This window comes from Ranitomeya variabilis, chromosome 6, assembly GCF_051348905.1.
Source record: "Ranitomeya variabilis isolate aRanVar5 chromosome 6, aRanVar5.hap1, whole genome shotgun sequence".
Taxonomy (NCBI): Eukaryota; Metazoa; Chordata; class Amphibia; order Anura; family Dendrobatidae; genus Ranitomeya; species Ranitomeya variabilis.
In genome coordinates this window covers 522,297,381-522,322,089 of record NC_135237.1, presented here as the reverse complement: position 1 = coordinate 522,322,089, position 24,709 = coordinate 522,297,381, and positions in this window count along the sequence as shown.

Genomic DNA, 24,709 nt, shown 5'->3' with positions numbered 1-24,709 from the left:
TATGGCCCCATAGATGCCCCATATAATGCTCCATGCAGTTATGGCCCCATAGATGCTCCATATAATGCTCCATGCAGTTATTGTCCCATAGATGCCCCATATAATGCTCCATACAGTTATGGCCCCATAGATGCTCCATATAATGCCCCATATAATGCTCCATGCAGTTATGGCCCCATATAATGCTCCTTGCAGTTCTTTATGGCCCCATAGACGCTCCATACAGCATTGTGCCACATGTAATGCTGCTGCAATAAAAGAAAAATACATACTCACCTCTCGTCGCTGCCCGCTGCTCCTCAGCGTCCCGACTCTCCACACTGACTTTTCAGGCAGAGGGTGGCGCGCACACTAAAACGTCATTGTGCCCTCTGACCTGCACAGTCACTGCAAGAGGACGGGAAGACGGAGCGGCACCCGGCGAATGGAACGTGACAGGTGAATATGAAACACTCACCTGGTCCCGGCGCTCGTGACGCTGTCCATGCCTGTCCCATGGTACCGCAGTTTCTTCCTGTAATGAGCGGTCACCATTACCGCTCATTACAGTAATGAATATGCGGCTCCGTCCCTATGGGAGTGGAGTCCATATTCATTACTTTAATGAGCGGTACCACATGACCGCTGAATAGAGGAAGAGCTGCAGCTGCGGGAGACCATGGGACAGGCTGGGACAGCGTTAGGAGCGCCAGGAGCAGGTAAGTATGCGACAGCCCTCTCTCCCCCTCACCCGCCGACCCCGCCACCGAACATGACTCGAGTATAAGCCGAGAGGGGCACTGTTGTGAACTCTATTTTTGGGCTCCCTCTAGTGGTCACAAGCGGTACTGTGTAGTGTTGTCTTTCTGCAGGTTGGCAGCATCAGCTGGTTCGTTATCCTTGGTTGGTTTCCTGTTTAGCTCACCTGGATACTCAGTTCCTTGCCTGCTATCAATGTATTCAGTGCTCTTCAGATTCCTTGTGACTACCTTGCTCCCAGTCTCTCCAAGACAAGCTAAGTTTTTGTTTGTTCATTTTTTGATTATCAGCATTCATCATGTTTCTTGTCCAGCTTGCTAAAATGTGATCTCCTCGCTTGCTGGTTGCTCTAGGGGACTGAGTTTCTCCCCCCACACCGTTAGTTGGTGGGGGGTTCTTGAAATCTCAGTGTGGATATTTTGTAAGGGTTTTTTACTGACCGCACAGACCCCTTTTCTATTTTCTGCTATCTAGTATTAGTGGGCCTCATTTGCTGAATCTGTTTTCACCCCTGTGTATGTGCCTTCCTCTTACCTCACCGTTATTACATGTTGGGGGCTTCTATATCTTTGGGGATTATTTCTCTGGAGGCAAGAGAGGTCTTTCTTTCTCTCTAGGGGTAGTTAGTTCCTCAGGCTGGCTCGAGACGTCTAGGATTTTTAGGCACATTCACCGGCTACCTCTAGTGTGTTTGGATAGGTTCAGTTTTGCGGTCAGTCCAGTTTACCACCTCCCTAGAGCTTGTCCTATGTTTGTTACTTAGCTGGAGTAATTTGTGATCCTCAACCACTAAGGATCATAACAGGGCACTGTTGGGCTGAAAATCTCGGCTTATACTCGAGTATATACGGTAATTTCCTCCTAGCAGACTGGTTTTCAGTACATGCACTGCGCAGCTTTAGAACACAATTAACCTTCAGATTAACCACATATCTTAAGGTTAAAAGCATTCTTTGACAGGAGAGATTCACTTTGAAGTGACAGTAAGTTTTTGTTTTGCACTAAAAAGGTATCTGCAATATTTCATATTAAGTCCAATAATGAAAAAGAATCCTTGGTAACATTTACTACATGAAGGCAGTAATTACATTTACACACACACACACGTGTCCAAATTCTGAGACCCCTACCAATCACTGAAACATGAGACCTTGGAAGGCCCATCAGCATGACCATGATGAACAGCAGTCTGAATGGTGTGGTGATCATCGGCCATTTCAGTCCTAGTCATCTAAACTATTTCAATCTAATATTTACTGCATAAAAGTTGAACACATAATAAATACATGTACTATACAGACTTGTGAAAACAATCTAGATCTGCAAAGGGAAGTGATCACTGAGATTGTAGCAGTAAGCAACTATATGCTGAACTGTATACTGATAAAGTGTGATGTATGCATCAGTATATTAAAGGTGTTGTCACTCTCGGGAGGAGGTGAATCAACTGTCATGTTTCTCCCAGAAGACATCAATTCAATGAGCTTAATGTAAATGTGTGAAATATGTTTTCTTGTGGTAACAAGTGTTAATTTCCTTATTGGCATGCAATACTAATCAATGGTCACAAGATGTCACTGTCTTCCTCTTTGCTCCTGTACTGAACCAGGTGAAAGGTTAAGTCTGCCCAGCCACAGATAGCTGGGACAGTGTGAGCGTTAACTGTAAGGCCGGCCCATAGTGGGGAGCAGGATTGGGAATCTCTGAATAGTGAGAGATTAATGAATTAAGAGGAGAGAATAGATTGTGCAGAGATCTGGAGAGGAACAGGGCAAGTGACGAGTGAAGTGAGAGACACAAGGCAGCAAGATTCATAAAGGAACATAAGAGTCGATTGAGCTCCAGTTCAGCAGGCAAGTGGGTGAAACCCATTAGTGTGAGAATTAAAGGAAGAAATTAGTCCAGTGATGGCCAGGTGTGGGAGGCCCTATAGAGAAGGGTCTTGCCCAGCTAATGAACCATTAGAAGGACGCGGCTTCAAGGGAGACCCTTATTAATGGATCACAGTCTGCTGTTTGGGCGTGGGGTTCATATCATAACAGACCCATGTGTCCCTGCACTGGGAAGATTGAGGTTTATCTCATGTGGTCTGTTAGTTACAGTCCACATATAAAGTGCTGTCACCCAAAACTGTTAAGAACGTACCTCTGTATGAAACAAAAGAAGTTGTAAAGTCTACAGCTTGCTGCCTTGTGTACCTAAGTGTGTTGCTAAGCAAAGAGTGCCTTGTTTTTATGAACACACTGGTGTCATTGTCTTGAAGACTAATAGACCTGGTGAGAAATGGAATGGGACAGGCCTGAAGGTAAAGGTACGCATAGCAACACAGCCACACACACACAACTCTTACTTTTTCTGTAACATGCTGGGGTGTTGGACCCATGACACCCAACTTCGGCTACCACTTCGGGCACCGTTACAACTCTATGTGATTGCAGACTTTTGAATATTTACAGTATGCAGTTAGAATTCATGTATTGTTGGCGAGAGAAAGCGGTCATTTAACTGCAAGTATGCAATATGCATACTGTAGTCAGATAACAACTAGACATGCCTGGCCTCCCTTAATTCAGTAGCATGGAGCGAGGCCGTGCATGTCTAGTCATAATGTGGCCGAAATAATGCAAATTACATACTTGGAGTCATGTGAACGTCCACTTTTATCAACAACATCTGAGATTCCTGACAGTGTGTGGTGAGCACTGCACGCTGTCAGGACTCAGAAGGGACTACAGATTTATCAGAAAACCTGTCTCCTCCTGTACATCTAGGCATTGTCTACGGTGAGACTTAGAAAGCTAGATCTACTGTCCTGCAGGTTCCTAATTTATGAGGATGAGCTAAATGTCTAAAGATATTGGGCAGTTCATAAGCATTTCATTGTATAATTGTACAAGCATTTTAACTACTAAGCAAAGTCCAGAAAGGAACAACCTGAATCTGAATATACATTATACTCAAACAGTCATAAACTGACCCCTAGTCATAATCACCTAAAATCTTCTAATGTTTCACACTTTCTTGACCAAAACTCCATCCCTCAAAAAATAAGTATGCCTCTACATAAAATTAAAATTACCCAAAACCAAAACTCTGAACTCAAACTTCCTAACTATTTTATCTATTGACTTAAATTGCCCTGAAGCCCTAAAAAATCGTGGTTGCACCCTTCACTGTATTTCTCCTATCTTATGGAGTGGATATCCTTCAAAACCAAATATACAAATTTTGTTTGAGAAATAATATTTTAGAATCATTCTTTGGCATAAACATCCAACGTTTATCAGAAAGGAGATGTGGATTTTACTATCCAACTGGTTGGAGTTTGTAAATGTTTTTGTAATATTTTTAAAAATATATATGTATAATGCTCCTTTAAAACAAATTATTCTTGATAAATTCTCCTTGGGACAGTTTCTTTTCTTTAAAATGTAACATTGCTCTTCCAATGTTTCCAATCCTCAGAGACTTCTCATATTAAAAAAAGATGAGAGTAAGTATCTCGTACTTGGTCCAAGTAATTTGGGACTTTTGCCTATATGAGGAGCTAAGAAGATCTGCCGACTTAGTCAATTCCCATGGCTGTCAAACGGAGTTAACAGGTGAAAACAGACAAGTTGGCTTTATTGCCTGTATAAAAAGCCGCTTTGCAGTTTCAGTTTACTCAGGAGATTACCGAAAAAGGGGCTGCAGAGGAATTTAATTGTGAGGTACAGATTCTATAAAATGGAGTTTATCCAGAGTGCTGAACTTGGTTCCAAATTAAATATAGATCAGTAATCAACTTTCCAATGAAATAAAGACCATTATTGTAAATTCCACATAGTGTGTTATATGTTTAAGCAAACTGCCCAGATGAACACTATTTTCATTTAAACTGATGTATTCAACAGATGGATCCATCAAATATCACAGTCTCAAATTGATAGGTTGAGGTTGCCTTGTTGTTGTTGGAGGATGGTTTAAAGACTTTTTGATTAAAAAATGTTAACGAATACATGAATTTTACTACTGTTACACATGTAAAAAACATGAGTTAATTACAGTGTGATGTTCAGTGTGTTTTGTACATATGTCAATATGTCGTCCATAGCATAAATACACTTGCTCATTAATTTAATATTATAGATGTGTATTATTTTCTCTAATAAAACACTGTTCAGATTGTTTGGGACATCTAGAAGAAGAAGAATTGTCCGGGAATAAAGAACGGCAACTAAACATCATTAAAGAGCAAACTTCTCCCAACAATCCAGAAGCAATCTTGTGATGAACGATGTTTTTTTCCAGCGTGATGGAGTTAGTCAAAAGGCAAAAGTTATAACTAATTTACTCTGGGGAACCAAACAATACAATTTTGGGTCCATGGCCAGGAAGCTCCACAGACCTACATCCCATTGAACCCATGTGGTCAATCCATAAAAACTGGGTGGACAAACAAAAACATAGAAATTGTAATAATCTCCTCCAAGCACTGATTAGGCAACAATGGGTTGTCATCAGTCAGGATTTGGACCAGAAGTTGATGTTCATTGCCAAGGCAAATTGCAGATAAATAGGGATCTATGGAGGTCAATAAAAGTTTAAAACCTTATGAAATGCTTAGAATTTTATTTCGGTAAAAGCAGAAAGATTTGACTAAAATATCTAAAAACACTAAAGCAGCAAACTGAAAGCCAACATTTGTGTCAGTCTCAAAACTTTGGGCACCAACTTTAGATTGACAGATAGACTTTTTTGAGACAAGCGGATGATAAGCTAGTTGTCACGGGATCAAAGTATGTAAATCGCATCTGTATGTTACACACTGTTAGGATTCTACATGTTAAGTATATACTCTTCATGTGTTACATTGGAAGGAATCCCTTCTTTTGTGCCTAGCAGCCTTTGGTTCTTTACTTTATTTGTATGTCTATTTTAAATCTTTACAATAAATATTTGTTTTCTTGGCACATATACTTCTTTGGATATTATCCTGATGAAAATTAACAGGAGTTTTAGACCTTAATGTAATATATGAAATGATATTCCCATGGATATCATAAGAATAACAATTAGAAGGACCGGTGATAGCACTGTATTTGTTCTACAGCACAGTCATGTTATGGCATCCTATGTCTTAGCGTACTTATTAAATGGGGTGTCTAACATTGATTTATTGTGCACATTTCCCATATCCAGTGACTGAATGACTATTTTTAATCATAATCATTGTTTTCCTTTCTCCAACAGACAAAGACTTTTACTTTGAGTAACGCCAAACACCTCCCCTAATGGGCAATAATCACATTATGGAACCTCTTTCTCATGAGCTGAGCAAATATATCTAATAAATGTAATCACACTTCATGACACTGTTTAGTATGGGGATTAGGGCTTCTAGGTCATCCATTCCAATTACTGTCGTGTATCTGTCTGTTGTTTCATCGTTCCCATCGACTCTGAGTAACAAATGCTGACATGTTCATAAGACGACTCAGCTCAGGGAAGACCATGTGGGATTCAGCTCAGTTATAGACACATTCAGGATTTAGAAGAGGCAAATGAAGTGAGGGGGGAAGGATTAATGGACATCCTCAAGTTTATTGGAATGCAATTCAAATCTATGAAATATTGTAAAACAAGGAGCCAGCAAAATACAACTGCAGATCTGCTGAAGGAGGAGAAATTGGAAACCTGACAATGACACGGACATTACAAGTCAGCTTTTGTTTCTCAGTGATGTTTTTACCCAGTTTTTACAGTGATGTGGCAAAGCTGAATTTATCAGAATAAGAATAACCACAGTGTGGGGGAAAAGGTCCAAAATGTTTCTCCATAAACATTTGTCTTGTATTGACTCCATTCCTAAAAAAAATTTGTAGTTCTGAGTCTACACTATAAAATAGAAAGGAGGAATGAGCAGTTAATTAGTTGGGCAAACAAAATATTTCAAGGAACCAAGTATTAGAGAAGAGCGTTTGAAGGTTCAGTTCGGCAAATGTCAGATGTTCGACGAACGTACCCAAACACCAGTGAATTCAATGGGAGGCAAAAACCAAATGTATAGAAAACAATTAAGGGGGTACAAAAAGCTTCCCAAACAGCTCAAATTAGGGGCAGACACCAGGAAAAGTGGCATAAACTGACCAAGAGTACAAATAGTATAATTGCGCAATGTGGATGCATGGGACAGGGCTTTGACCAGAATTTTTAGCTGAAACATTCTTCTGTAACAGTTGGATGAGTGACAGGTGTGGGCGTGGCGCTCTGAGAGGTCTGCTAAATTCAGGCAACAGACATGGAGACCCAGCTTGGAGTCCAAACATTTACAAAAATTAGGGGGAGACACCAGGAAAAGTGGCATCAATTGACCCGCAGTAGAAATTTGATAACGGCACAGCAGTAGTCAGCCTGGGGACATGCACAAGATATCAGGGATGTTCCAGCGTTTAGAGCTTTGACTTAAAGTCTCAATTAAGACAAGACAAGGTGGGTGAGGGCGCAGTATAAGCCTTCTTTGCTGGAAGCCCTAATACCACATGTAACAGCTCCAATTTTTTTTTCCAGCCACTCTCAGATAGCACAAACATCAGTTTCATAGAGAACTATTGGTAGAAAAATATAAGGAAAGCAAAACAGGTGGTTGACTGGTCAACTGATCCATAGTAAAGCATTTTATAATGGCACAAAAGCAGTCAGCCATGGGCCATGCATGAGGTATCAGGGTCTTGGCCAACATTTACAGATTTTAATTGAAGTTTGAATGAAGACCTGGTAGTTAAGGGAGTGGTGTAAGCCTTCTTTGCTAGGAGCCCTAAAACCACATGCAACAGCTCTAATTTTTTTCCCAGTAACAGTCAGGTGGCACAAACATTAGTTTCATACAGTACTATTGGTAGAAAAATGTAAGGATAGTGACAAAGGTAGTTGACTGAAAGTAAGTGCAGGCCTGCCTGTCTGGGAGCCCTACTTCTACAGGCAACACACATGAAGAAGACCCAACTTGGATTCGCCACATTTCAAAAAATGATTGTCACACCACTAAAGTGGCATCAATTTTCACCGAGAAGAAACAGTACAAGGGCTCTGACACACCTTCATCTACAGGCAACCCACCAGATAGAGACCCAACTTGGAGTCTTCACATTTCAAAAAAATGTTTGTAATATCAGCAGCAATAGCAGCAGCAGGAACAGAAGCCATGACAAAGGTAGCACAGACTGCCAAAATGCGAGATCTATGCATGACACTGAAAACGATACCATCGCCTAGTCTGCCCAGTCTGCGACTGGGGTGCAAAAGTCATTGGAGAGCCATGACATGTTCATTTTGATGAAAGTTAGGTGGTCTACACTTTCAGTGGTAAGCTGGATGCACTTATCCATCATGACACGACCAGCAGTGCTGAAGACATGCTCTGAGAAAATGCTGACTGCCGGGCATGTCAAAACCTCCAAGAGTTGACAGGCAAGCTCAGGCCACTCTTCCATTTTTAAAGACAAAAATCCAAAAGGTCCAAATTCCCCCTAGTGGCATTTATATTGAGCTTCAGAAACTCCTGCACCATCCTCTCCAGTAGTTCACAACATGTCAGACTTGTATTCGATTCTGCTGGTGCATTGGCTGATCTAAAAATGTGTGAAATAACTCACAGAAATTGCTTATGCCATCTACACTGTTTCTGCTAATGATTTTGCAATGAAGCCTTGATGTTCCCCGGGATTGGAAGTCTAAAACTGCGATGCACACTATGTGCTTCACTACTGTCTTGGGGAAAACCACTCTTAAGATTGTCTACAAGTGTATTTCAATACTAGAGCATGTGCGCATTCTTTTGCAGGGGATCTAACAGAGTGACAACCCAGTAGTCAGCACTATTTCTAACCCTAAGAATACGGGCATCATGTTGAAGATAGGGCAGCATGTAGGCGCTCACATCTCGGGTGCTTCCATGAGGTACAAGTCCATGGTGTGTTGGTGGTGGTTGCTCGTCCGTCACCTCTTCTTCCTCGTCCTCTTCAGTTTGTTCCTCAGCTCCTGCACCTTCACTAACGGTTTGTCTGGTATCATGAGCCCCCCCTTGATCGCTGTAATCCAGCCACTCAAGGCAACCGCCTGTGCGATGACAGTTTGGAACTTACAGATACAGTAGTTATCCCTTATGCATCCTCCTCTGCTTCCACCTCTTCCTCTGGAACCACCACCTCCTCTCGCAGACTATTCAAAGTGTGCTCCAGCATGCAGATGACCAGAATAAATATTCTGATGATGGTGTCGCCGGTGCTAACCAACTTAGTAGCCATTTGTGCAGAAGGATGCAGATGTCCTTCATCTGTTCCCACTCCGCAAGCATGATTTGCACTACATTCGTACTGCATTTGCCCAGGGTATGCCAGTATAGTGGCAGGGAAATTGCTGTACCACCAGGTTGAGGACAAGAGCCATACAATGCACATATGTGAGGTTGCCCCAGCATAGGGCCGCCAGCAATTTTGTAGCGTTATCACACATGGCCTTCGCTGGCTCCAGGTTCAGTGGAGACAGCCATTTCTCTAACTCAGCCTGGATATCTGTCCACAACTCTTGAGCTGTGTGACTGTGATCTCCAAGGCATATTAATTTCAACACTGCCTGATTGCGGTGATCCCTGGCTGTGCAGCATGGAGGTGGGGGGATTCTCTCTGCATTGCTGGAATGCATGTCTGGTTGAGGTCACAGGTGGAGATACTAGAGGAGGTGGAGGAGGCAGAAGCAATGGAGGAAGTGTTAGATACAGAGGTTTCTCCTGCAAGCCTTGGGGATTCCAAGACTTGTGGGGTAGCCTCTTGACTGCCTATCCCCACACCCACTGAGTCATGCAGTGCTCAGTCGGTAAGATCTAATGCCCCCCGCCCATGTTTGCAAGTCCAGGTGTCAGTTGTGAAATGCACTCTTGCTGACAGATTTTTTCAGAGAACGGGTGATGTTGCCTGAGACATTTTGGTGAAGCACAGACAGCTTTCTTAGAGAAGTAATGGCGAATGGGCAACTGGTACTGGGGGACAGCGACAGTCATCAACTTTCGGAAACTGTCTGTATTTACCAGGGGGGAAGGCAGCATTTCCGTGGTCTAGAGATTGGAGATGGTGGAGTTCAAGCTCTTAGCTTTGGTATGTGTTGGACCAAGGGCTAGCTACTGTGCATGTGTAGAGAGACAGTGGGCTAGGGTGAACACAACAAACTGCTAGACTGTGAGTGAAGTGCAGGCGGAGATGTTATTGTGGATTGAGAAAGATGTGCTGGGCTCTGTGAAACAAAAACAGCAGCCATCTCCACTTCTGTAACAGCTGACTGGATCTCGATCAACTGGACTGTAAAGGAAAACAAGTGTTTCTGCAGCTGAAGACCTGTGTGAGAACACTTGGCACCGTGATGGAGGAGGAAGAAGCAGCAGATGTGGTTGATGGGACAACTGGTGGTTTGTGAGGTCCACTAGTCCGCATTTTAGTGCAGTGAGATTCTCAAACTAAAGCATGTTAAACGCGCATGTGCCGATTCATGCATGTAGTAGTCAAATTACTGCAATTTTTGCCTCTACTGAGTCTTTTTTTCCAACTTTGGCAGATAACGTGAGTTAGGTCATCCTTTGCTCTATCAAAAAAGGCCCAGGCTAGGTATACCTTGCTGCCCCTGCAAACTGTACGCTCTCGACCAATTCTGGCCACAGCTACAGTTGTGGCTGAGGATGCAGTGCTTTTTGTGGTTGCATCATTCCATGTCTGTGTGGCAATCCGTAATGTACCCTCCTTGTCTTCCTCCCCCAACATCTCCTCTGCTGAGCTGCTCAGCTGTGTGCTTCTGGATTCACACCAAGTGAAATCTACAACCTCGTTGTCATCCTCTCTGTTTTCCCACTCCTCCTCTTCCTGCCCTGACACCAGAGTATTAGCTCATTCGATTTTAATTAAGAAATGTGGACTTCTGATTCCTCACTGCAACAGTTTTATCCCAAATGATTTGGATTAGCAAATACGGCCTCTTGATTGAAGCCTTATATTAGGCCTTTTTTTTAAGATGAAATCTCACCTTTTGGTTTCTAACTGCAAAACAGTTTTTGCCCAAATGATTTCAGTTGGCAAATGTGGCCTCCTAAGACAGAACACAGTTTTAGCACAATCTGCAGTGCTTTGCAAATGAATTGGGACAAAGCAACACTTGCTCTGTACCCTTGTTATTTTCTGACTAAAACCAGTCAAACCACATTTTGTTACTCAAGGTTGTACACTCACACCTGTTTAAAGCAATTAAAACTGGTTTGAATCACTGACTGGTAACCAACTTAAAAAATGCTTTGTTCCAATTAATTTGCACAGCACTGTAGTTAGATGCTAGAAGATCGATTTTACACAGGACAGGATCCTATCTAGATAACTGACAGGTTCACTTGCAGCAGGAGTGGCTTCTTGGTACTGTGACACTGCGAAAATGGCAACCGCAAAAAAATGTCCACTTTTTATATGGGCAGGGACATGTGACTTCTGGAATCACAGTAGACTTTGTGTTGTGACGTTGTGGATGGTTTCTGTGCCCTATTCAGCTGCCGCAAACACATTAAGTTAAAGGAAAAAAAATGAAAAAAAAATTACACTCTGCAGCTCCTCTGACCTAGACACCCCCCCTCCCCTCATAAAACACGTCCCCCGTCATCCCCCTTACTCATCATACAGCACCACTATCCTAGACAAAGTGAAAGGAAAAACATAAGTGGAAATGCGATCATTTACTTAACTGTGACCGAATTTTGCCGACTTTGAGGAAAAATGCTGAGGAAATGGAACACACATTGTTCGTGCTGAATTTGAGATTGGCAAATGTTTTTCGAACAAGTTCACTCATTTCCAATTACTAGTAAATTTAGGATAATCTTTATATGGAATTTTAGGGGCGTTTTTTAAAAAAGAATTTTTTTTACAAAGTAGAATGCATTTTTGTAGTACTTTTTACATCAATATGAGAAAACCAAATCCTTATCTTTGAAGTGGAAGCAATGAAGCAGAGTGATTTATACCTTTGTATGAAAAAAAATTTCTGTAAAAAATTGGGTTTCATATCCTTTGGCCCCTTCAATGTCTGTCAATGATATTTGAATCTTTTGAAAGTCCAACATCTATGAAAGCCAAGATAGCTGAATGAAAGGATTAAGGCCACATTCATACGCTCACACGTTCAGTATTTAGTCAGTATTTTACATCAATCTTTGTAAGCTAAAATCAGGAGAGGAACAATCAGAGGAAATAGAAACATCACATGTCACCACTTCTGCAATTTCACGCACTTCTGGTTTTGGTTTACAAGATACTGATGTAAAATACTGACCAAATACTGAACATGTGAACAAGACCTAAAAAGACCAATAAGGTGGCATGGCTATAAAATTATTATTAACAAAGATTAATAGTGATCTAATACAATAAAAACAAAATATTGCCTGAAAAGCATAATAAAATACTTAGCTCTCAAAACAGTACAGTCCGACTGACTAAATATCCAGATTTCTCAAGTGATCTGGTAATGCTTTCACTACAGAAATCCAATATTTTTCATTAGAGATGTCACGTCAACATCCTCAGATCAGATCACGTTGGTTCCTAAATGCAGCATTTACTTCGGAAGGAAATTGCCATGAAAGCTGATTTGTATCATGAAGTGTGGCTCTGAAGTAAAGCAACACTTTCACAACAACGTTTACATATAATATTACCCCAAAAAGTTTGCAAGCCTAGTACATGACAAATTTTCTTGTTTATAACACAAACAGCTGTAAAATCAATAAAATAAGAAGATATGTTACCTTATCTTTTGTTTTATGAGATTCTGGTTAAGTGTCTCCTGACAGAGTGCCCCGGATATTAATTTGGACAATGCTATTGACACTATCAGAGCCTAAGGCGACTTAAATTGAGGAAAATGGAGTAAGTCATTTCCTTAAGGATTGTTACAATTTCTAAAAATTTTTACCAGATGTGTATATTTTTTCACCCTCAAAGGTACCGCTAACACATATTGCAGACGGCTCAGAGCTCCTCACTGCCAAATTGAAAGAGAATGAAAACTTGCATTATAAGCTTACTTGTCTATTGGATGATCCCAAAAGTGATTGATTATTGAGAACTTTTCCTCAGACTTTATGACTTCTTACTTAACGGAACTCCACACGGCATTACGGCACCTAAATTGATCTAGTCTCACTATTCATTCTAGCTCAATATTATTCACAATCTTCATAACCAGCATACTTAAAGAAGTAGTCCACTACTTGGACAATACCTTCTCATACCTGACGTTTGACCCTGATAAAATAAAAAAAAAAACTTATATTCACCTCCCATGCCAGCACCGTTCCAGCGGTGTTGGCATTCACTCTCCCGGATCCCCAGAGTGGTTGTTGTGACACTTGAGCCCAGTGCCCAATCTAACAAGGCTGTAACAAATCTTGTTTTTTTTGTAAGTCAAGTTGTGCCTGTTTAGGACACCATTTCAGGGTACACGCAACATTTAACATTAAATTTCTATAAATTTATAATTTGGGAGAATAATATTTTGTCTTAGGCTAGGGTCATACCAGCATTTATTGTCTCATCCAAGAGAATCGGGACAATTATGCAAATTACGCTCAATTCAAACTCTGATCAGACTTTGATTCGATTTTCCCGGAGCAGAAGGTGGAGAAAAATAAAATATCCATCTTCTCCATTCTGTCTGTGGAAATTGGACCTCACTAAGATGTAATTGTGTAGTTCGATGTTTTCCATGGACTCATTGATCTGCATGAGCGAGAGCCATCCAATTATTGGAGGCAAATCGTGCATGATGCGATATTTTTCCTTGGATCACTTGGTCCAAGGAAAAAATTGGACACATGCTCAGCCCCATTGCATAACACTGGAGCAAGTGTGATCGTATATTTTGTAGGATGATAGCATCAGAATGATACGGCCGTCTCCACCAGCCTATAGGGAAATGTACTGCAAACCAGAGTTTAATATATATTTTCTTTAGACCATGGGCCTTATTTATCATTACATTTGCATTATTTTTTGCGTGAATGTCTCAGTTAGTGAATTTGTGATTTGCGACAGTCATCAGACAATTTGTGCCTTTTTTTGTGTTGTCTTTTGTGGTTTAGATAGTTTTTGCCTTTTTTACATCATTTTGGCTGTTCCTAAAGTTTTAGAATAATTCATTCAAAAATTATAAATTTGGTGTAACTCTGCATTTGCTGGTCAAAAAGTTGACAATGGTTGAAGACAGCAAAAAGAACAATTTGGGGACTTGCACAAAATTCATAAAATTGATGAATGTGTAAACCACCATGTGAAAAATCAGCGAAAACCGCGAATAAAAAAAATGGACTTAAAAGACGTAAATTATGAATAGGGCCCTATGTCTCTAGATTGTTCAGAGCGTTTTAAACTATATATAATAAAATGCATCCCTTGTAAAACAAGAAAAAAAAGCGTATTTTTATACTTTATATTTTGTTTTGTTTTTTTTCTTTGACCTTTTCTTCTACTTACATTCATATAGATTATTATATCATCGTTAAATACCAAGGCAGCTGCTGGAATAACAATAAGGGACACTTACAAAGGGCCATCCACCTTAATTTTCCCTTAATATTGATGAAAACGTAGACGAGTTTAAAATGGCAGTGACAAAGATTTTTCCTGCTAGGGAACTGGAAATTTAGATATCTTTAGTAATTACACACTGTCAGGACTATCATAGTGATCAGTAGATGTCAGTGTGTTTCTAATGTCCTAAAGGTCCACCATTGATAATCCCATTTTACTAGTGGAGTCTTCTGACAATAAGAGGATGGCTCCACTACTGGGACTTTCAACAGTTCTGTAATTTGTGTGTAAACAAGTTTTCCTTTTTCCTGCAGAGCCACCACAGGAAAATTATAGCATTACACAATTTTTGTTGAAAACAATGGACAGTCCATGTAATGACTGGACTTCATAATTTTACTGCATGCTGAAATATTGATGTATTGCAGTAGTTACTACAAGTGATTAAACTATTCTAGGTCCAAATCCTCTATAGTGACGCCAAACACAGACTTCTCCCCGGAGCCCATTGCAATGCTCAAAGTTCCAGGGGAGGTCCGAGAGAAAGATCCCCCCCAGATAGAAAGTTCAGGTCTCAATTGTTTTCAATGGGGTTCAGATTCTGGTTCAATTTCGGGAAGAGACCAAACTTTGGACTAAAATTCGGGTCATGTACCAGAACCCGAACTTCGATGGGTCCGCTCATCCCTAATACTGACTTGAGGAAGAAAAAAAAATTGTAAAACTTTGCCCTATGAGGAAGTGGTTAAAATGTTTTTTTTAGGTCAATCACATTTATATGATATAGTAGTTCCTAATAAAAACAAATATTGATAAGTACTAGTTTAGACTGCAGGTTATTTTTGACAGATTGATTCACCAGTATCTGCTTCCATCAATAAGAAACTGTTACCAGCCAGAAACGCGAAAGTCGTTCACCACAATGTTTCAGTCTTTGCAGTAAAATGTTTTAATGGAGAGAATATTAAGTGGAAAAGGAAAAAAAGAGAGGCAATATTTACTTTCATTTTTTCCCCCCACTTGAGATTTGTAAGAGCGGAAAGAGAAAATTTTACAGGCTTTACAAAGTCTGTCAACCAGCCAATCAAGAGATTCATTGGTCTTTGTAGGATACTAATGGAAGAAGATCAAGCCAAAAAATGCTGAAAAAAGCCTGGGCATCTATTGAAGCATACAAGTACAATAAAATAATAGAAATGCTTTCATGTAAGAAAATGAGAGGGAAGAAATTTATGTAGTGAATGCGCCACATAACAGCCCACAAATTGTGTTCTGACGAGGTAAATGCTGGTAAGAAGGTCCAAGATTCATTTTTGTGCAGGAAGAATTATGGCAAAAGCGTTAAACAGCTGGTGATGCATGACGGTGAAATGTTATATTGAGTTGACAATTTGTCTGCTGCCTTCATCAAACAATGGAGGAAGATTTACGTTTGCTTTTTTTGTATTGTGAAATTTTTGCGGGATACATTTACTTTGCATAAAATGCTGATTATCATATCATTGTAAATACTTATCACATTACTTTTGTGGTTCAATACTTTCTTGAACCAAAAAACAGGAAATAATACACAGAACAGCCCCAGCAAAATACCCAAGATAGTCAAAATTACGGAGTCTCACCTTTCCGCTGACTTGTCGGGATTATAGCAGCAGAGACTTAGGGGCTTCCAGGGCCAACTACCCCCACAAAGATGAGGTAATGACAAGCTGAGGAAGGTGACAGTCCACTGAGGTACATGGCCAGTTGAATGGGGGGTCACAACCTGGTTTCTCCAAACATCTCCATAGAGCCAGGTTACTGCTGAGTCCTAATGCTGGCTTCCCCAGATGTATCCATGGGTTCGGTGAAGAATGTCAAATCTGTGTCCCTTGTGATGAAGCCATAGTGCTCTGGCAGGCATCATGTAGAATGTTTCTGGCTGTGGTTTTGTAAAGAGTCTTTGCTTCTCTGTATCTCTTGGATGACTTGTTTTAGAGACATATCCCACTTATATAGTTCACAACTGTTGTCCTTCAAGCCATCATCCAGAGGTCAAAAGGAACGTGTGATGATGAGATTAACTCACATTGAGTATTTAATCAATTTGCATAACTCAGACTTCTCTGTTTTGTAGGTCAACAAACTAGCTGGCCTGGACAATGTGTAATCATAATCAACATATTAACAAACATCTATTGTTCAATTACCCTGCAACTCTGTCATCCAGCATAATAACACAATATGTAACAACAAACGTCAACTTAAAATTCAATATTACAGGCTCATACAAGCAATAGTCTGTTTTCTTTACCAACCAAAGAAAAACACAAATTTAAAAGTCAACATACAGATAACAGTCTATGCCTCCTAGTATACTAAAAATAGACATCTGGATGATTAAGATTAAATGCTGTGTCATCTAGTGTAAATTGTTGAATACACCAGGGGAGTCAATTAACATATGTGAACATATATCTCCTTAAAATGTATTTTTATTTTTATAAAGACAATAAAAAACATCTATTCCCAGTGTAACTTACAAAAAAGAATTCAAAGGGAATTGAGTAGAATCTCAACGTGCATTTCTTACCGATTGAAGGTCAGCATAACCACAACTAAAAGATTTTTTTATTGTTGGTAAAAACGTATTACAAGAGAAGAAAATGTCCAGCTTCACCGAATCCGTGAAAAAAAGTTTTCTTTATTCACAAACTTAAACATGGAGGATACAAACTTCAGCACAAACCATATGGGTAAGAATCTCAATGCGTTTCTGGAGACTAAGCACCCTTAATCATTAAGGGATCTAGATTTGTAAACTAAGCATGATATCTGTTTATATTATCTATTTGAGCAGTCCTGGTTAAGGATACAAACAGCTCCTTAGGTGAAGACATTTCCATCTTTTTTGTATGTTACACTGGGAATAGGTGTTTTTTTATATCCTTTATAAAAATAAATGCTGTTTTGTCACAGCAAGGAAAATCCCTTTTGAGCTACATTCCTACAATGAGCTTTTGATGTTGCAGATTTTCTGCCCCATTTCTGCATCCATTAAGTAAAATAGGTTACTTGCAATTTTTCTAAAATATGCAGGGTAAAAAAAACTCAGCAAAACTCATTGTGGGAACGTACACTTAGGTTCCCATGATGAGTTTTTGACGCATATTTTTTGCTGGGTTAAAACCTCAGCATCTTAAAGTTCCAGCAAAGTGGATGGGATTTATAGAACTCTAAAGGTACCTTCACACGAAACGACTTTACAACGAGAATGACAGCGATCCGTGACGTTGCAGCGTCCTGGATAGCGATATCGTTGTGTTTGACACGCAGCAGCGATCTGGATCCTGCTGTGATATCGCTGGTCGTTGAATAAAGTTCAGAACTTTATTTGGTCGTCAGACCGGCGTGTATCGTCAGGTTTGACACCAAAAGCAACGATACCAGCAATGTTTTACGCTGGTAACCAGGGTAAATATCGGGTTACTAAGCGCAGGGCCGCGCTTAGTAACCCGATGTTTACCCTGGTTACCAGCGTAAAAGTAAAAAAAACAAACAGTACATACTCACCTGCGCGTCCCCTGCCTTCCTCTTCCTGCTCTGACTGAGCGCCGGCCCTAAAGTGAAAGTAAAAGCACAGCGGTGACGTCACCGCTCTGCTGTTAGGGCCGGCGCTCACACAGTACAGGAAGCGGACGCCGGGGGACGCGCAGGTGAGCATGTACTGTTTGTTATTTTTACTGGTAACCAGGGTAAACATCGGGTTACTAAGCGCTGCCCTGCGCTTAGCAACCCGATGTTTACCCTGGTTACCCGGGGACCTCGGCATCGTTGGTCGCTGGAGAGCGGTCTGTGTGACAGCTCTCCAGCGACCAAACAGCGACGCTGCAGCGATCGGCATCGTTGTCGCTATCGCTGCAGCGTCGCTTCGTGTGAAGGTACCTTTATGCCCACTGTGCTTTTATTTTACTCAGCATAAATTGACCTGCGGTGCAAGTTTCAGATCTATAACATGTCAAAAATGCAAATGAAAAAAGTGCACACAAAAAATGTTCAGCTTTGTATCCACCACAGAAGCATAAACATAGGTCACCAAGACATACGTGAAACCATAAAACATTTTTTGAAAAAAGGGCAATTTAATCAAATAATTTAGTGGAAAAAGATTGTTATGTCTGAAAAAATGACTATTCTGAACAAATGAGTTTTTCATGAGGTCATGAAAAGATGCACAATTTCAAATGTAAAAGCAGCACAGGGAGGTGTATTAGTAAGGAATAGTTTACCTAAGGCCTCTTTCACAAGTCTGCATGGTGACAGTTTTCACACGTCCCGGAGACACGGTAACAGGAGATCAAGGGTGTCAGGGAATAAGGTATTGCAGTAAGTATGGTTTAATTTAGAACATTAAAGGAGTCTGTGTAATTATTTCAAATAAAGGATTTTATTCTGGCTGTGTCTTTATTTAACAAGTAACAACAGGATTACTAAGCCGTGGGCTTGATGTCACCTGAAAGGTAACATCAACCCCACAAATAATACCCCACTTGCCACTGCTACAGAGCAAGTAGGAAGAGCCGGGTAAAGTGCCAGAAAAGGCGCATCTAAAAGAGTCCTAAAAGCCCCCACCTGCTGTCATTTGTACTTTAATATAATGCACATCATTCTTCTCTGCTCGCTGGCAGTAGCGCTTCTTCCCCAGCGGCTGTCTGTGTGGTACTGATGCGGCACATGGGTGACACATGGTTGCCACACGTAGTACACACAAGGATATCTCCGGTACTATTTTTCTGGTACCGGAAATAAACGGACATGAGAAACCGGCCTAAGGCATTAGCAGAGCATTGAGTTTGTAGAACACTGTTTACTTTCACGCTTTGGTCAGCCCTTGAGTTGATCAGGTATTGTTCAATTTCACACCTTGGTCAGCCAATGTTTACTTTGCACATATCACTAATTTAATTAGACTGTACTAATCCTAACATCCATTCCCAGGTGAGGACACCAAGACATTGTGGTTTAAACTTGGTAAAATCACAAAAATAAATGGGTTTTACATACTATAGTACCTGCCTGTGAGAAAATATCAAGAATAGATGTATTTTTAAATATAGTATATTCCGTATATAGTGTAATTATTTTTCTAAATCACATTGTTAGCAATTTCTACTTATTACCTGCAGCACAAACCACGCAAAGAGAATCAGATGAACTTATAACTCGGCCAAGGATCACAGTACAATCCTCAGACTGGTCGGCAGCTCTCCTGACGGGAGCGTGACAGCATGTATTTCTATACAGCTGTCATGCTCAAGGCAGGAGAGCCGACTGCCAGTCCGAGCATTGTGTTGCAATCCTAGTCCAAGTTGTATGGCCATCTTACTCTTTCCAAAGAGTGACATGCAGGACACTGCCTGATTTAATGCACAGGTTTTGGGCAGTATGTGCTGCAGGTTATTGGCAGAAGTCACTAAAATGGCTCTTTCAGACGAGTGTATAAATCGGACATAAATTCAATTCAGACAATGTTATTCAATAGGACTGTTCTGATGAACATTTTTTTTTCTCTTTCCAACTGTCCTTAAAAAAATAAATAAATAAATCGAAGCATGCGCTACTCTCATCCAAGTCGATGGGTGCAAGAAAAAAAAAAATCAGATCCCACATGGACCATCAGAGCAACATCCGATTTTTACAGATAGATTTCTTTTCTACATCTAGGAATTTGTATGTGATCATGTACAGTACATATTTTAATGTAGCTGTATGAAAACTGAAAGTACATGGATAGCACACGGACATAAAAAAAACACGGTCTCAGAGATGGCACCTGATGAAAAAAAAAAAAATAAATGATCTAAGATTTTTAATGAAACCCCAACGATTTTTCATATGCTTGTCTGCAGGCACCCATACATAGATGTAGAAAAATTATACTGCAGAGTCCTGCGCTAAAATCATTTTCTTATGAAAGTGTAAATACATTTTAAAATGTTCAGAACCCAGTAAAAAGAAGGAATAGAGTAGGAGGGGGATGCAGCTGCAGTTTGTCACTCAATGTGTTAGTAATTAGGTAAATCAAGGGAAGGAGGAAGGTGAGTATTTGTGATGTGGCATTTGATATGTAGCTCTAATATCACACCAGCAAAAGTTCATCCATTTGGCAAACTTGGATAAATGCAAATTTGCAGAAATCTGCATCGGAAAGAAAAAAGATTCCAATATATTTGCTATGCACAACATAGCTGTCTGAATTACATCTTTTATACATTGTTAGCTTAAAATAAAATTTGCATTTGTGCTGCATGAACATGAGATGAAGCAGCCTGAGAACATGAACATGTCCCATGTAGCATAACCCATTAACACCTCATAAATTACTGATCCCAGTATTGCAGATGTGAACATCCTTTTTCTGTTCAAGATTTTTTCCGTAGAAATAAATATCAATATTAAAATAATGTTAATATATAGTGATCCTACATTTTGAATTCATACAACCAACTGAGATAGTGAAGTCACAAACATGATCCAAATTATATAAAATATGATTCTTTATTTATACAAACAGGAATATTCCGTATATATCAATACACATATCATATTATTACAAATATCCGTAAATATAGTATATAGCAGTGGTAACCCACTACTGCACATGGACTAAATTAGAATAGGGTAACAGAAACAAAACACAGAAAGTGACCTATCCCCATGCCATAATAACATCCAAAATACATATAATATTATCAGCAATAGTCCATAGTTAATATATTAATATGGCCCCTTCTCAAAAATTGAACTGATAGAGCATGCCAATATAATATTTAAATAGATTTATACATTTGTTTAGCCCATATAGATAGGGGTAAATTTGCAGCTAATTTAGCATAATAGCTAAACCCTATCTATCAGATAGATCTATAATAATGACATGAATCTATTATCTGCGGTCTCAGCACTATAAGTAGGGGAGGATATAGATAAATTATGTCTAATACCAGAGCTCTCCAAGAGAAGCAGATCCTATATCCACAAAGATGGAAAACTATTAAAAGACATATTGTGATTAAGTAGATCTATTACCTGTGGTCATGTTGGCAAGGGGTATGGTCACACTGGTACCTCAATTTTGAATTCATAGCGGTAATGCCCAGTCATGAATTCAAAATGTGGGATAGTTTAATATTTATAAACTTTATGTAATTGAAGACAATTATCAAAACAAAGCTGTAATGTGACCAATATTTTAGTTTCCTATTAAAACTTGATTTTTCATGCAAATTAATGGTATACATTCAGTTTGATAAACTTTTATTTTCTGTTGCTCACACATCAAGAATATATTCGACAGCTCTGTACTGAGATTGCAATTATTAGCTGTGCATAATATTTACCCAATTTATATCTACCCGATCCAGGGAATCCCATCTCAAAATTACTTTTTATTTATAACACAATGGAGCACAGTGAGAAAGGCCTAATGATTTTCTAGGAATAGAAAACAAAACATGTAATTTATAAATAAATTCTAAAATGTCCTAAAATAGCAAATCACACTTGTTTTGTATAGGATGATAATCACTATAGTACATTAAAATGGTCATTTTCTTGTTATACTGACAGAAACCTCCCCTATAAAAAGACAGAGTGGACAGCAGTGTGAGCAGCCTCTTCTTACTACAGCACCCCTTATATTTCCAGTATTAGATCAGATAGAGATAATGGACAAAAGTGTTAGCAGCCTCTCCTTACCACAGCACCCCTGATATATCCAGCATTAGATCAGATATACATGATGGACAGCAGTATTAGCAGCCTCTTCTTACCACAGCACTCCTGATATCTCCAGTATTAGATCAGATAGACAGGGTGGACGGCAGTGTGAGCAGCCTCTACTTACCACAGCACCCCTGATATCTCCAGTATTAGATCAGATAGACATGGTGGATAGCAGTGTGAGCAGTCTCTTCTTACCTCAGAACCCCTGATATCTCCAGTATTAGATCAGATAATCAAGGTGGACAGCAGTGTGAGCAGCCTCTCCTTACCTCAAAACCCCTGGTATCTCCAGTATTAGATCAGATAGACAGGGTGGACAGCAGTGTGAGCAGCCTCTTCTTACCTCAGCATTCCTGGTATCTCCAGTATTAGATCAGATAGACAGGGTGGACAGCAGTGTGAGCAGCCTCTACTTACCACAGCACTCCTGATATCTCCAGTATTAGATCAGATAGACAGCAGTGTGAGCAGCCTCTACTTACCACAGCACCCCTGATATCTCCAGTATTAGATCAGATAGACATGGTGGACAGCAGTGTGAGCAGCCTCTTCTTACCTCAGAACCCCTGATATCTCCAGTATTAGATCAGATAAACAGGGTGGACAGCAGTGTGAGCAGCCTCTCATTACCTCAGAACCCCTGGTATCTCCAGTATTAGATCAGATAGACAGGGTGGACAGCAGTGTGAGCAGCCTCTACTTACCACAGCACTCCTGATATCTCCAGTATTAGATCAGATAGACAGCAGTGTGAGCAGCCTCTACTTACCACAGCACCCCTGATATCTCCAGTATTAGATCAGATAGACATGGTGGACAGCAGTGTGAGCAGCCTCTTCTTACCTCAAAACCCCTGATATCTCCAGTATTAGATCAGATAAACAGGGTGGACAGCAGTGTGAGCAGCCTCTCATTACCTCAGAACCCCTGGTATCTCCAGTATTAGATCAGATAGACAGGGTGGACAGCAGTGTGAGCAGCCTCTACTTACCACAGCACTCCTGATATCTCCAGTATTAGATCAGATAGACAGAAGTGTGAGCAGCCTCTACTTACCACAGCACCCCTGATATCTCCAGTATTAGATCAGATAGACATGGTGGACAGCAATGTGAGCAGCCTCTTCTTACCTCAAAACCCCTGATATCTCCAGTATTAGATCAGAAAAACAGGGTGGACAGCAGTGTGAGCAGCCTCTCATTACCTCAGAACCCCTGGTATCTCCAGTATTAGTTCAGATAGACAGGGTGGACAGCAGTGTGAGCAGCCTCTACCTACCACAGCACTCCTGATATCTCCAGTATTAGATCAGATAGACAGCAGTGTGAGCAGCCTCTACTTACCACAGCACCTCTGATATCTCCAGTACTAGATCAGATAGACAGGATGGACAGCAATGTGAGCAGCCTCTTCTTACTTCCACACCCTGGTATCTTCAGTATTAGATAAGATTCACAGCAATGTGAACAGCATAATCTTTCCTCAGCATACCCGGAATCTTCAGTATTAGACAAGAGCGGGTAGACAGCATCGTGAACAGCTACTTTTCTCAGCATTCCTGGTATTTATAGTATAAGGCCACGTTCACACTATCAGTATTTGGTCAGTATTTTACATCAATATTTGTAAGCTAAAACCAGAAGATGGTGGAAAATATAGAAGTGGTGACGTGTTTCTATTATACTTTTCCTCTGATTGTTTCATTCCTGATTTTATCTTACCAATACTGATTTGAAATAGTGACCAAATACTGAATGTGTGAACGTGACCTTAGATCAGACTATCCACTGGGTGAACATCTTATTACATGTGATGGGAGGGCTATAGCTTTCCACTGCACATGCTCACAGGCCCCTGACCTGTTAACATTCTATGACAAGTTTTTGTTAGTGCAACAAGACAGTAGTAATTTTAATGTGCTATAATGGGTACAGGTGCTTCTCACAAAATTAGAATATCATCAAAAAGTTAATTTATTTAAGTTCTTCAATACAAAAGGTGAAACTCATATATTATATAGAGCTTTTACAAAAAGAGGTTTCTATTTCAAGCGTTTATTTCTGCTAATGTTGATGATTATGGCTTACAGCCAATGAAAACCCAAGTAAATTAGAAAACTTGATAACATCAGCTTGAAAAATGATTTTAATATCAGAAATGTTGGCATACTGAGATGTATGTTCAGTAAATGCACTCAATACTTGGTCGGAGCTCCTTTTGCATCAATTACTGCATTAATGCGGCATGACATGGATGTAACAAGGTGGCATGGAGTGTTATTCATGGGCGAGTCTACTATGCCACAGTCAGTGAGCACCCCCGCCCCTTGCACATAAAATGACAGGTGAAGTCCCAGTCCCGTGGTACAGTCAGTTACCTTCAGCTCACAGTCACTCAGGATGCAGGGGATGAAATCTAATTAAAACACCACAAACTAAAGTTCTGTTCCAACTGCAAAACCTTACGGAACACAGTGCAAACAAGGCACTGCTTCCTGCTCTTTCCCCTGCAGTTTCATTTCTTCTGGGGGCAATCCCGCTGAACCAGTGTCCATCCACACTGCCCCTCAAGCTAGGGCAGCTTTTATCCCCACGACCAGGGAATCCTCTGTC